Raw genomic sequence first — 13477 nt, 5'->3', positions numbered from 1 at the left:
AAGTCACATCTTACATTTGTTTTTGTTTTTCACTCAATGATATAAGTGTTAATTAGATTGGTTATCACAAGACACACACCAAACTATTTGGTAGAAAGCATCCAAGTTGTATTATCAAGGCATTACACTACTAAAAAAAATATTAATTTTCTATTTAAATTTTCATGGAAAAATGTTTAGTAATATTTTCACAAATATTTTATTGCTTGAATCAGTAAAAAGAGAAAAAAATGTATAGTGACTATTCTCAATATTTCAATAGAAATTTGTTTATCATCATGTATTTTTCCGATAAATTGGTTCAATAAAAATATAATAAAAAATTATCTTTTATATAGCATAAATTTCTCATTGATTCCTGGTAAGAAAAATCTCTATTTCTAGTCGCTTTAATGCCATGTGGTTTCAATTCCAGTTTTAACAATTGCAAATTCTTCCAATTTCCAAATGTGAAATGTGGCATGTGTGATATATCGACTTCTTTAAAAAAATATTGTTTTGGTAGAAAATGAAGGGGATGTGTAATAGCTACTCGATCTCTTTGTTAATTTGTTGATTCTTGATGTTTATTTGTACTACTAGTTGCAGGAGGTCCATGCTAAATTTTGAGTCCAAACTCAAAATATAAAAGTAATAATATAACTAAGGAAGCATAATTTGTTTCACATTTTTCTCTTCATCACTTGTTGTATTATTAATTTAATGTAGTGGCATATTATAATCATATTTGTTGATAAGCATAATTTGTGTCACATTTTTCTCCTCACTTGTTTGAGGGGAAATGTTGCGACATTGAGACACTTGAGTTAGATTAGGACTCAATGAATGTAGCCCTTCTATATCTCTAAATAAAGACTTTATATACAAAAGTATATTATTAGGAGTCTAGTTATGTAATGATCCTTCGGGTTATTTTTGTGTAAATGTCTTCTTTTCGTCATTTAGAGAGTTCCTATAGCAATTCCAAGTCATTTATGACTTCCTGGCACTAACAATTCAGTCGCTTGATTGTTCGTTTATTTTTTATGCTTTTGCGTTACTTGAGGCCTGTTAAGACCATTTTGGGGTCTTTTTTTATCATAATTTGAAAATCTTTTGAGAGATTGGGAGTCCGATTCGTAGTGGTAATTGTGTAGTATTGTTACTGGACTTGGTTGGAGCATTGTGTGGGGACTCTTTGGGGGGGCATTGTAGTGTTGTTTCGGAGGTAATTCCTTTCCCCATAGACCTCTCAATGACCTTTAATGAAGTTCTTCTTGCCTTGTTCTTGCATGTGTCAATTCTCTATATTTCGAGCCTCGAATTGTGTTCCATTTTGGGACACAAGTTTAGGGAGCTAATTAGGACCTCTTGACGGAGTCAATTCCAGAATTTTCGGCTTCGATCCCATATTCTATTTTAGACTTCAAAATTGGTTCGTCTTCATTTTAAGTGAATTTAGTGTCTAAATAACCGTATAATGCTATGATTCTATTTTTGATGGCGTGGCAGCATTCAGAAGCTTTACGGAAGGAAAAATATCCAGAATTATAAATTGGAGCATATGCGGTTGACTTCGAGGTAGGTTACGACTTTCCGTCCTTTAGATTGAGCTTGAATATATATATATATGTATGTTGATTTGTGTGAATTTGGAGTGGATACCTAGTTGATCATGCTTAGCTTCTTAGAATCCATGTTTTAGGCCTATTTTGAGTAATTCAAGATCATTGGCATTTTATTTTCTTCATTTTGATCATCCTTACCTTGTAGAGTCTTTTATATGTGTTTATTGGTTGATGTTAATTATGTTTGGCCTTAATCTAGGCTTCAACTAGTGATTGCTATAGACTTGCATAATTTGGAGCCGCTAGGTCATAGAATCTGTCCGATGTCACTTAGAACGACTTAGCTCCATATAGATTGATATAGCAGACTTGAGTTTGATAGTCTGAGCATTAGCTAGGCAGGAACCCAGTGCTTGAGACATTTTCTCCATAATTTCCTTCATCTCGGCTCTAGTGTACTTAGTTCTTGTTTTGGAGGTCGTTCATCGATTCAAGTATAATTTAGTTTGATCTTAGAGTGATTTATTGATGGCACTCAGTTGGGGTTCTCTTCTTGATGCTCATTTGGTCGCTGACCCTAAAGCTAAAAGTAGATGACTCTTCTCTATTCTCGATTATAAAGTTTCTAATTCACTCCACCGAGTACTATTAAAGTCCCTACCTCGGCTCATAGCCTTGGTTAGAGTCCTCGACATATCTTTTGTCTTGGTTAGAGTCCTTAGAGTATCTTTTACCTTGTTTAGAGTCCTCAACGTATCTTTCGCCTTGGTTAGAGTCCTTGGATACCTATCGCCTCGATTAGAGTTCTTGGCATACCTTCAATCTTGGTTAGAGTCCTCGACTTATTCTTCTCTTGGTTAAAGTCCTTGAACCCTATTTCTCCGTGATTGAAGTCTCTGGCATCCAGTTGACTCAATTCAAGTCCGTGAAAGATCGTGGTAAACTCTTTTGTATACCTATCGGGCTTATGGTAGCCCATTTGAATTTTACTTAAATTTGCACACGGATGTACCCTCTGGGCTTATGGAGGCCCAATTGGGTTTACTTAGCTGTACTTCCTTTCTTTTTTGTTCTTAGTGCACTCATATGCATTCCTATTAGCTTTTTGTTCCTTTAACCTCTGTTGTGTCTGAGTTTAGCATTTTATATTACTTTTATTTTTCTTGCTTAGTCGTCCTATGATGCCTACTGGGTACTTGTTGGTTTGGTACTCATACTATACTCTGCATCTATTTTCTTGATGCAGGTATGAGCACCATCTATCAACATTGAGATTGAGCTAACAACAACTATATTCGGAGTTGAGGGGAGCATATGACGTCCTTGATCATATCTCCTTCTATATATATATTTGACTAGTCTTTTTTATTTTTATTTTAAGACAATTCTTTATTTCCTAGTCTACTTTTGGAACTTGTAATCATTTTGTAGTAGCTCTGTATATGTGACTTCCAGATTCTGGGAGAAATTCTTTATTTGTATATATGTTTTGGGTTGCTTCAGCCTTGAATGTTCTGTTAATTCTATAAATTGTTTAATCTTGTATAGTTTCTACCCTTAATCCCATTACTTATGATTCTTTATCCCTTGTACAAAATTAATTCAACGAGTAATACATATCCATTCCTTCTCTCTGGTGGTGTGTTTCTACATTTTCAAATCTTGAATGAAATTCTTTTTCAAGTTTTTTAGGAAACAGTTTCCAAGCTTTGTTCTTGTAATGACTTGTTCTCGTCGTCATGGATAAGTCAATGGGGAAGAAATTTGGGTCAGAAAACTTCTAAGTAGTAACTTAAAAAAATTTGAGCCTAGGCCAGACTTGGACGATATCTAAGTCAGGTGAGGTCTGGAGTAATCTGGTAATGGATGATTGATTTAATTGTCAGTTTGATAGTTTGAGTTGATAGACAAGACACTAAGGAGTCTTTACGGCTTTATGGAATCAAATTCGGGCGAGTAAAACTCCCGTAATTGATCTTGGCGTGAAGGGTTAATTTTAGAACGTCATGGTTTGAGGACATGTTGCAAAATAGGGGCTTGGGACTCAAATCTCGAGTTTCTATCCATGTGCAACCTACCACGATGGGATTATTTCCGCTATGGCGGGGCAACCATGGTGGGGTAAGTGGCACCATGGCGGTATAGTCACAGATTTAAGCGAAAAAAAGTCCCAAAATTATTTTTATTTTTCCCACTTTGTTCTGGAGAGAACAGAAGTGACCTATTGTGATATTCATTCAGTTTTCCATCTATTTTTATGCTAAAGGTAGGTTAATCGCTCCCCTAACTTGTAGTTTGATTCTTAGAACCTGGAATCCATGGTAAATATCATAGGGGAGGGCTCTTGGAATGAATTTAATGGTGGAAAAAATCTTAGTTGGGGGAAGGTGATCATGAAAGTGGAAAGGGTAAGGATTTTGATATAACTAGGGTATTATAGGCCAATGGTTCATTGATTCTTGTATTTTTTCTTGAGAAAATATCCAAATGACCCCCTAACCTATTTTCTCTTTCTTCTTTGATTTTAAACCAAGAATAAATCAAGAGACTTCAGAAAGGGAAAGTTCTAGTTCTTTAGAGTTCTCAACGTTTGGTTTCATGGTAGGTGTTGTTTTATTTCTTATTTGTGTTATGTGTGCCTGTTAATATACAATTGATAGTATTGTCTACATGTGTGAGACTAGGAAAAATGTAATAGTCTTAATGAAATGACTACTATGATCAAATGCTTGTTGTGAACCCATTACTTAATTGTGCAAGTATGTGAACTATTCATTGTGAGTTGTGATTGTGTTATTGGATCGGGTGTCATGTTTCGACACATACATTAGATCGGGTGTCACATTCTGACATATATGTTGGATCGGATGTCATGTTACAACACATATATCAAATCAGGTGTCACGTTCTGATACATACATATTGGATGGGGTACTACCCTGGTACAAACTAACGATTTGAGTATGCGTCTCATAACAGGACTATTGTTGACTAATGTGTTCCCATATATGCTTGTCTTTACTATATTGTAGTTACTTTTACATGTTTCACTTAGTGGGCTAACTGTGTGATCCTAATAGTACACCATTATTTATGTGTACTGATACTGCACTTGCTCTTTTTTATTGAGTACAGAGCATCTTCAGCAAGTTGCTGACAGACCTCAACTAGGAGACCAGTAATTATTCATGGTTTTAAGGGTGAGCCAATTTTTTCAAGTTGCCATGGATCTTTTTAGGATCTCAGTCCAATATTTTTGGACTCAACCTTTTCAGACTTTATATTACATTGTTGATTTTGGGGTTGCATATCCTTACTCTTAGAATTGTTCCTTAGTAGAGTTTTGGTATGATGACTTTTGGATTCTAGGGGATTGACTTTTGCATGTTTTGATCATATTATGACTATGTTTGAATTTCTTTCCGAGTTTATGGAAATTTAGCTTAGAACTTATATAAAAACTGTTTCCACATCATTTTATGCTTACTTTTGTATTATGATGCTAGTTTGAAGTGTAGTTTTAATTCTCCTACCTGAGAGTTAGTGTGGGTGCCACTCATGGCCCAATTTGGGTCGTGACGATGTTGGTATTAGAGCTCTAGGTTAGTTGATTTTGTTGTACCAGAACGAATCTAATAGAGTCTTGTGAAACGGTACAAAGACGTCTATATCTTTCTTCGAAAGGCTACAGGATTTTAGAAAATCTCTCTATATTCATCTCTCTTCATGTTATAACTTGATTCCAGTTAATATCTGGTGATCCAAATTGATATCTATCTTCTTTCACTCTTTTGTCTACAGATGATTAACATGAGAAGAAGAGGACACGATAGAGGCTAGAAAAGGGAAGCACATACCAGGAGTGAGGCTCAAGCTGAGAATATCCCGCGGAAAGAGGCCCCTCCCATACGCCAGGCTGAGGTAGAAGAGAATGTGGAAGTAAAAGTTGAGGATGATGTTGAGTAGGAGGTGAATGCAAAGGCTGAGGCTACAGGACTTCCCCTTTTAGACCCAATTATAGCTCAGCAGATCATGACTTTCCTAAATGGTTCGGTCAGCATTAGAGCCATTTTCACAATGCTTGTTGCTCAATCTCCAGTTGCTCATCCCGTTGGTGCTGCAGTCCCTCAGATAGATGGAGCATTGGGCACTTATGCCTTTTTCCATCCCTTTTTAGGCACAGTGATGACTGGCACTGAACACAAAATGCTGACTAAGTTCTTAAAGCTGAAGCCTCCAGTGTTCCAGGGTTCTAAGAGTGAGGATGATTATGAGTTCATCCTTGACTACTATGAGAGACTTCACAAGTTAGGTATAGTCTACCATTATAGAGTTGAGTTCGTAACTTTCCAGCTTCAAGGTCAAGCTAAGCAGTGGTGGATAGCCTTTCTGGAATGTCGATCGCCAGTTTGCGTCCACTCATTTGGGTTCAGTTCTATGCCCTTTTTTTTGGAGAAGTATATGCCCAGGACTTTGAGTGATCACAAGAAGGATAAGTTTATGGATCTCGAGTAGGGTGGTATGACTGTATCTTCTTATGAAACTAAGTTCCATACCTTGTCTAGATATGCTACCAAATTAGTGACTATAGAGGAAGAGAGAATCCATTTTTTCATCAAGGAATTGAGTCCCGAGTTACATGTATTGTCTGTTCATATGAACTTTGTAGGTAGAAGATTTATTGAAGTGATAGATTTCGTAAAGAAAGTGGAAGGAGTCCGATGGAATGGGCAAGCCAAGGCTTTAGCTAAGAAGCCCAAAAGTACAAGTAACTTTAATGGTTTTTATTCTAGAGGTTCAGGTAGGACGGCATTTGCAGTCCGACCAATTCAGTCAGCCATGCCCGCTTCTATGGGTGGTTACTCAGGGACTCCACAGAAGAATCCTACTTATCAGGCAACAGGTCATCCCTCGACCATAATTGTCATAATTATGCGGAACCCAGAAATATGAGGAGAAATTGTCCACAACCTTACATAGATGATCCCATGCAGTAGCATACCAGAGCAGTGGTACCGATAGGTAGATGTAATAATAATAGAGGACGTTCACAAGATGAGTGGGGAGAAAACTAGAAAGGCCGTGGAAATGGTCATGCAGAAAGAGGAGCAGTGAGCTAGGCAGAGAGGTTGTCCACCAAGATAATAGGCCCAAGTTTTATTTTTTTCCTGGTAGGATAGAGGCTAATATGTTTGATGCAGTGATCATAGGTACTATTCTTGTATGTGACTAGATGGGTACTATCTTATTTTAATTCGGGTTCTGTTTACTCCTATGTGTCAGTATAATTTTCCTTGGGCTTTGATGTAATTTGTGATATGCTTGATGCCCCCATACAAGTTTCTACCCCATTTGGAGAGTCTATTGTATCCACCCATGTCTATCATGCTTGTTCTATTATGTTTATGGGTTTTCAGACTTAGGCTAATTTGGTGATCTTGGATGTGACTGATTTTGATATGATCTTAGACATTACTTGGTTGTACCCCTTTTATGCTGCGCTTAACTTTAATGCTAAGATTATGACTCTAGAGATTCCGGATAGGGAAAAATTAGAGTGGAAAGGGGTGTGCAAGCCTAAGCCATCTAAGATCGTCTCTTTCATCCGGGATAGAAAATTGGTGGGGCAGAGTTGTTTAGCATACTCTGCTTATATTTTGGATGTGGAAGTTGAGTCCTCCTCTATTGAGTCTATTCCTGTAGTGTCTGAGTTTAAGGAGGTTTTTCCTACTGATTTGTCTGGTATGCCTCTGGATAGAGACATAGATTAAGGGAGCTTAAGACTCAAATTCAAGAATTTCTTGATAAAGGTTTTATCCATCCTAGTGCTTCCCCATGGGGTTCCCCATTCTTGTTTGTTAAGAAGAAGGATGGTAATATGAGGATGTGCATTGACTATCGACAGCTGAATAGGGTCACCATTTGAAATAAGTACCCATTACCTCATATAGATGATCTCTTTGACAACTTGCAGGGTGCGTCAGTATTTTTAAAAATTAATATAATGTCTGGTTACCATTAGCTGAAGATTTGTCCTGATGATGTACCTAAAACGACATTCAAAATTCGATATGGGCACTATGAGTTCCTAGTAATGACATTTGGATTGACCAATGCACCGACAACCTTTATGAATTTGATGAATGGGGTGTTCAAATCATTCCTGGTGTATTCAAAGAGTAAGAAAGAACATGCAGTCAATCTTTGTATTTTTCTGATTGTCTTGGAAAAAAAGAAACTATATGCAAAAAATTTCAAGTGTGAATTCTGATTGTCTTCTGTGGACTTTTAAGGCATATGGTTTCAAAGGAAGGGATGATGGTATCCTTAAAAGACTAAAGCAACCAAGAACTGGGTCAGGCCTAATTCTGTGATAAAAGTTAGAAGTTTTATGGGGCTTTTCAGCTACTATCGATGGATTGTGAAGAATTTTGCTTGTATTGCAACCCACTTGACAAGGCTGACTCAGAAAGAGGTACCTTTTGAGTGGAATAACGAATGTGAAGAGAGTTTTCACAATCTCAAGATTTTTTAGACCACGACACCTATTTTGACCCTGCCAGTTGAAGGTAAATTTCATTATTTATTGTGATGCTTTACATTCAGGCTTAGATGCTGTGTTGATGATGGATATGAATGTCATAGCTTATGCCTCGTGGCAGTTGAATGTTCATTAGAGGAACTACCCAACACATGATTTGAAGTTGGCAGCAATAGTATTTTCTCTCAAGATTTGGTGACATTATTTGTATAGTGTCAAGTGTGAAGTATTTATTGATCATCACAGTTTACAACATGTGTTCACTCAGAAAGACTTGAATCTAAGAAAAAAAGATGGATGGAGCTACTTAAAGGATATGATGTCACCATCTAGTATCATCTAGGAAAAACTAATGTGGTGGTAGACGCATTGAGCCAAAAATCATTTAGTATGGGCAGTCTAGCTTGTTTGGGTGTTTCTAAGTGACTCCTGACTAGAGAGATTCAAGATTTGGTGACTAAGTTCATGAAGCTAGGCATCTTATAAAAAGGTAGGGTGTTGGCCAATATTGAGGTTAGGCCTACTTTTATTGAAGATATCAAGGCCAAGCAGTTTGAAGATAAGGACCTGAATAAGATTAGAAAGAAGACATTGTCGGGAAAAGCTCAGGATGCAGCTCTTGATTTAGTGGGGTACTTAGTTTTAGGGGAAGGATTTGTGTTCCCCAAGTAAATGACTTGATTTAGAAAGTGTTGACAGAGTCTCATGGTTTGCGGTACTCTATCCATTCGGGTGTGACTAAGATGTTTCGAGATTTGAAGCAGTTGTATTGGTGGCCTAGAATGAAGAAAGACATAACCGAGTTTATGGCTAAATGTCAAAACTGTAAGCAAGTGAAGTATGAGCATCCAAGACCTGTAGCTTTTCTTCATAAAATGCTCATTCCTGACTGAAAGTGTGAACGAATAGCTATGAATTTTGTGGTGGGTCTTCCTAAGACCTTGGAAAAGCTTGACTCTACTTGGGTTATGATTGATAAAAAGACGAAGATCCCACTTTATTCAGGTTATAGTGGATTATAATGCACAACAGTTGGTAAAGGTCTATGTAAAAGAGATAGTAAGGGTGCATAGAGTTCCTCTTTCAATCCTATTAGACGGTGGTATGCAGTTTACATCAAAGTTTTGGAAAAATTGCATGAGAAGTTGGACACAACTCATTTTCAGCACATTCTTTCATCCACATACTGACCGACAATCGAAAAGAGCAATTCAAGTGTTGGAAGATATGTTGAGGGCATATGTAATCGACTTTGGAGGACATTGGGATAAATTCCTATCTTTGTGTGAGTTCTCCTATAACAATAATTATCACTCCAACATTGATATGATACCATTTGAGGCACTTTATATGAGGTGATGTAGATCACCCATAGGGTTTTTTGAGGTTGGAAATGTGAAATATTTAGGGGTTGATCTAGTGAAGGATGCCTGGGATAAGGTAAGGAGTATCCAAGCTAAGCTTTTAGCAGTTCAGAGTCGACAGAAAGAGTATGCAGATCGCAAAGTGAGGGATATAAATTTTCAGGCTGGTGAAAGGTTCTCTTGAAGGTATATCCTTTGTAGCGTGTGATGAGATTTAACAAAAAGGTCAAGCTTAGTCCTCGCTATATTGGCCCATTCGAAAATTCTTGATTGTGTATGGCCAGTGGCCTATAGGTTGGTTCTACCACCTAGTTATCTAGAGTCCATTCAATATTCCATGTATTTATGTTGAAGAGGTATCATGGGAACGGGGATTATATCATTAAGTGGGACTAATTTTACTAGACAAGGACCTTCGATATGAGGACGAATCAATAGCAATTCTTGATCAGAATGTCTGAAAACTGAGGTTTAAAGGCTTTTTTAGGAAACATTTCCAAGCTTTATTCCTGGAATGACCTATTCCCGTCGTTATGGATAAGCTAATGGGGTAGAAATTTGGATCCGAAAACTTCTGAGTAGTAACTTGAAAAAATTTGAGCCTAGGCCAAACTTGAAAGATATTTGAGTTCGATGAGGTCTGGGGTAATCCGGTAATGGATGAGTGATTTAATTTTCAGTTTGATAGTTTAAGTTGATAGCTAATGCATTAAGGAGCCTGTACAGTTTTACAAAATTGAATTTTGGCGAGTAGAACTTCCGTAAATGATTTTGACATGAAAGGTTTATTTTAGAACGTCATGATTTGAGGGAATATTGCGAAATAGGGGCTTGAAACTCAAATCCCAATTTTATGTCTCTGTGCAATCCACCACATTGAGATTATTCTTGATATGGCTGGGCTGGCATGACGGGGTAAGTGGCGCCATGGCGGGACAATCTTGAATTTAAATGGGAAAAAGTCTCAACACCATTTTTATTTCCCCCACTTCGTTCTTGAGAAACCAGAAGTGAACTAGGGTGATATTCTTTCATTTTTCCACCAATGTTCGTGCTAATGGTATGTTAAATGCTCCCCTAGCCTATATTTTGATTCTTAGAACTTAGAATCCATGGTAAATATCTTAGGAAAGGGTTTTCTACCTGAATTTAGTGGTGGGAAAGCCCTAGTCGGGGGTAGGTGATCATTAAATTAGCCAAAGGTTAGGATTTTGATATAATTTGGGTATTGTAGGCCAATGATTCATTGATTCTTGTATTTATTGTTTGATTTTGGACTAAGAACAAGCCAATAGACTTCAGAAAGGGAAGCTCCAGTTCTTTAGAGTTTTCAAGGCTTGGTTTTGAGGTAGGTAATGATTTATTTCCTGTCTGCATTATGTGTGCCTGTAAACTGTAATTGATAGTATTGCCTGCATGCATGAGTTTAGAAAAATATGTAATGGACTTAATAAAATGACTACTATGATCAATTGCTTGCAATAAACCTGTTACTTGACTATAAAAGCATGTCAACTATTCATTATAAATTGTGATTGTGATATGAATCGGGTGTCACATTCTGATACCTATATTGGATCGAGTAATATTCTGGCACATATATTGGATTGGGTGTCATATTCCGGCACATACATATTGGATCGGGTACCATGCCGGTACAAACTAACGATTTGAGTCTAGGTCCCTTGAGAGGACTATTGTTAGCTTGTATTGAGATTGGCACTGTGAATTATGTAATGCTAATGAAATGATAATTGGTAATGTGTTCCCATATATGCCTGTCTTTACTATGTTGTAGTTACTTTTACATGTTTCACTTACTGGGCTGATTGTGTGATTCTACCAGTACACCGTTGTTTATGTATGCTGATACTACACTTGCTCTTTCCTTGTTGCGTACAAGGCATCTTCAGATGGCTGCTGACAGACCTCAACTAGGAGACCAGTGATGGTTCAGGATTTCAAGGGTGACCCAGTTCTTTTAGGCTGCCATGGATCCTTCTAGGATCTCAGTCCAATATTTTCGCACTCAGACCTTTTAGACTTTATTTTACATTGTTATTTTGGGGGTTACACCCCTTACTCTTAGACTTGTTGCTTAGTAGAGTTTTGGTACGGTGATTTTCAGGTTCTAGAAGGTTGACTTCCGCATGTTTTGACCATATTATGACTGTGTTTGAATTTATTTCCGAGTTTATGGAAACTTAGCTTAAAACTTATTTAAACACCGTTTTCACATCTTTTTATGCTTACTTTTGTATTAGGATGTCAGCTTGGGATGTAGTTTTGATTCTCCACCAGAGGGTTAGTGAGGGTGCCACTCACGGCTCGATTTGGATCGTGATTGTTCTTCAATTTTATTAAAAACTTGAAAAGCATCTTATAATAGAGTTTGGTTGAAAAAGATGTCACAAAATTCATTCCCTTTTCTCAATCCAAATGCAAATTGATGTCTATTTTGCGTGTAATTGACAATATGTAAACATATATAAGTACTCTAAGTGTCAATAGAAAACACCTAAAGTGTGATTTAGAGGTCAATAAAGTGGATAGAAAATCATGAGATCTCCGATTCAAATTGAAGCGCGGCAAAAAAATGGTTGATGCCCAGGAAAAGAAAGCATCAAAGTAATAGTTAGAATTTTGGTTTGATAGGATATCACATTGTGTTAATAAACATTATTCAATTCTGGATGCTTACAATAATATTATTGATAAATTATACTAATATTATTGGAATACAAGTCTTAAATGTTACCAAAAAAGACAAAGACCACTTCAGCGTTAATAAGGTTTTGATCGAATTGAAACGGAGTAAAGATTACATTATTAACCAAACATACAGAATAATAAAAAATATTCTTAACGGGATTAATTTCTTTGACTTCCAAACAAAAAAGACCATCTCTCTCTATATATATATTCATCCACCTCTTCTCCTGTTATTTATGAGTCACATGACAACAGTACTACTAAGGGTTGATCTATATATGACAAATGAACTAGTATTTGTGTCGAGTTGGGAAAACTTTTTGGCATTGCCACATGGTGCAATAACTTTTTTATTATTGTCAAAAATACTATTACCTTATAATAGTCAAGTGACATTGAATTGATCATATAATTATTAGTTAAAAGGTTAAGTAATAAAAGTGTGTAAATGATCATATGATTCATTCTTTTGGCGTAAAGATCGTGTGTGAATAAATTTTTTCAATGTAGGGTGAAAACATGTTGGAATCTGAATTAAGTTTCAACTCTCAAGTTGTGCAACGTAGAATAATGTAAACTAAAGAAACGAATAAATCAAATCAGAAACTATATGACTTCAACAGTAAAAAATAATAATAACGTAGTAGGTGAAAAGTAAATACTCATTTCTTTTTAATTAACTATTCTTTTTTCATTTGACCAAGGAGTTAAGTAATGTAGTTAGGTGAAAAGGAAAAACTACAGTGTATGGTGTTTATCACTTTAGATTTCCTATAACTTGTGTTCCCTTTTCCTTAACAAGTCCTCAACAAAATCATGCAAGAAAATTCCTGGGATGCATGCATTTAACCCAAGTTAGATTTGTTTTACGAGGAAAATGACTTCTCACCTACCGAACAATTTTCATAGAAAATAACTTCTATTATACCAAGTACACCCTTAGTAATGTTTTGTTTTCATCTCTCATTATCTTAATAAAAAGCACTTGGACATGATTATTATTACTTAAATTTTATCGAGGTAATCAACTTAATTAAACACGTAACAAAAGCAGACTAATTTAGTGTTAAAAAGTAGAAGAATAATTAATTACCGCCCCTCGAAAATCAACAAAATAACACAAAGAAACAAAAACGTGATATTTGACTGGACTAACTTTTGTTTGTCACAACTACTTTCAGTGTAAATTAAAGGCGATCCATTGGGGCTGTATATTTTCACATACAGAAATTCTGTACATTCTTCAAGTCTAATTTTGTCAGTGTGTATGACCTCGTATACTTTTAGTATTTTTCGATCTGCCTGTTTTTACA

General features: G+C 36.3%; 1 long non-coding RNA gene across 1 annotated transcript; it reads left to right on the top strand.

The window, feature by feature from the left end:
- Window positions 1-590: 590 nt before the first annotated feature.
- On the top strand, window positions 591-2876 carry LOC129875506 (uncharacterized). Its single transcript, XR_008763208.1, has 3 exons — window positions 591-630; window positions 1492-1560; window positions 2794-2876. It is a non-coding gene; the product is annotated as an uncharacterized LOC129875506 (long non-coding RNA).
- Window positions 2877-13477: the final 10601 nt, after the last annotated feature.

The sequence above is a fragment of the Solanum dulcamara genome, chromosome 12 (assembly GCF_947179165.1).
Source record: "Solanum dulcamara chromosome 12, daSolDulc1.2, whole genome shotgun sequence".
Taxonomy (NCBI): domain Eukaryota; kingdom Viridiplantae; phylum Streptophyta; class Magnoliopsida; order Solanales; family Solanaceae; genus Solanum; species Solanum dulcamara.
The sequence above is the reverse complement of the archived record's forward strand: the minus strand, read 5'-3'. Positions and strand labels throughout refer to the sequence as shown.